This window comes from Anas acuta, chromosome Z (genome assembly GCF_963932015.1).
Source record: "Anas acuta chromosome Z, bAnaAcu1.1, whole genome shotgun sequence".
NCBI lineage: Eukaryota > Metazoa > Chordata > Aves > Anseriformes > Anatidae > Anas > Anas acuta.
The window spans coordinates 1,589,465-1,591,468 of record NC_089017.1 but is presented as its reverse complement, the minus strand read 5'-3'; the positions used below and the strand labels follow the sequence as shown (position 1 = coordinate 1,591,468).

General features: G+C 37.4%; 1 non-coding gene across 1 annotated transcript; it reads left to right on the top strand.

Moving 5' to 3' along the window:
• Window positions 1-320: 320 nt before the first annotated feature.
• TRNAF-GAA (transfer RNA phenylalanine (anticodon GAA)) lies at window positions 321-393 on the top strand. Its single transcript has one exon. It is a non-coding gene; the product is annotated as a tRNA-Phe (tRNA).
• The last annotated feature ends 1,611 nt before the right edge of the window (window positions 394-2,004 follow it).

The window sequence follows — 2,004 nt, the reverse complement described above, 5'->3', positions numbered from 1 at the left end:
CTTCTAAGAGTTAGGAACTCAGTCTTGATGCAGTGAATATTTATTATTATTATTATTATTATTATTATTATTATTATTATTAATGGAGATTGATCTGTCATCTAGAGAATAATCAAAGATTATTATATAGATTAGATTCCTCTGTTTAAGGGACATGCCCTCTGGGGAATGCCGTCACCATGGCACATGTAAAGTGGAAGACTCACATATACTGGGAGAATGATGTTTGCACTTTTTTAGCAAATGGTGTACTGAATTGTAAAAGTCTGAAAGACAATTATGTTGTGTCAGGTTTTGTGAATATTAATTCATAGGGCTGGGCTGAAGTGGCTCAGCTGGGAGAGCGTTAGACTGAAGATCTAAAGGCTCCTGGTTCAAGCCCAGGTTTTAGCAGTTTGGGGGTTCCATCTCTGAGCTCATCAGTACAGGAGAGACATGGACATACTGGATAGAGTCCAGTGAAGGGCTATATAAGATGGTCAGGTGGCTGGAGTGCCTCTCATATGAGGAAAGAAAGGCTGAGAGAGCTGGGACCATTCAGCCAGGAAAAGAGAGAGCTCTGTGGGGGAATCTTATCAGTCTATAAATACCTTGTGGGATGATGCCCAGTGACAGGACAAGGGGCAATGGGCACAAACTGAAGCAGAGGAAAGTCCCGCTGAATACCAGGAAACACCTTATTGTGCGTATGATGGATCACTGGAACAGGTTGCCCAGAGAGGTTGTGGAGTCTTGTTATTCTGTGATCCCAGGATAATACATCCTCAAAGATCCACCATCATTATAAATCTAGAATATTGATGCCTTTTGATGTCTTTTTATTTACCCCCATTGAGCTATTGTGGCATATACACATTGTAAAAAAAAAAAAAAAAAAAAAAAAAAAAAAAAAAGAAGAATCAGGCCATTAATATAGTCACAGTTGTAATTGCATTTTTATTCATTCAATGCCCCAAAATGTGAAGTTAACAGCTTGTTATGTGGGTGTACATTAATAAGCACAATGGGGGTTCATAATAGAGCTTCTAGGTGCTAATGCAATATGAATTCATGAATTAATAATTGCCATTAATTAAATCTACAACCGAATATCACCCAACAATGACTAACATAGGAAGAAAAGTCTCAGCAGCCTCTCTGTCACACCTCACTTGTGGCTGTTTCTAGGAATTTTTCATAGTCTGAGGGAATAAAGTTTAGTGGAGGGAAAAGGAAAAGGTGAGGTATAGAAAAACACTCCCTTCAGAAGGGAATGAATTATTGAAATTCGGACAGAAGTAACAGGAAACACAGGAAGACAAAGTCACTGTGAAACTCCAACAGGGAAAAAAGCCCAGATGGCCTATGGAAATGATAAAATTAAGTCTTAAATTGATAGTGATACTAAACTTGGGACTTGATTATCCTGACAGATGTGCAGACGACTGCCATTGACTTCAATAGGAGGTGTGTATGTGATGGGGAAGTCAGACTTTAGAACTGCTGAACTGTGTTCAGATAAGGAGAGTGAACTTGAGGAATGACAACCTCTAGGTAAAAAAGGTAACTTCAACTTTATTTGACTGAAAATGTGAAAAAATATGAGTGACTAAATGGCTGAAAAAATGTGAGTGACTAGGATGTTTTCACTAAGAAAAAATAAATGTATAAACAAAATTTAAATAAGAGAAAGTCTGTTACCTGGTGAAAGGTTATAGAAATTTAATGGAGAATCAGTTCCCTCCTCCACCTTCCCATTCTCCTCCTACAAAGTATTGTTAAACACCAGTTACATTTAATTTAATTACACTGGTGTGAGTGTAAAGTAACTCGAGAAAGTACAGTGATTTTACACCAGTTTGTACCAGCTTTATTGAGATGCAGATCCAGCTTGAGGGGTGTAAAGAAATATGAGATAATAACATAAAATGACTAAAAAGGGTCTTGTCTGAAAACATGAACAATAATTCTATGATTGAAAGGATGTGAACATTATAGCAACTTTAAGGGCTATTAAGCCAGTTC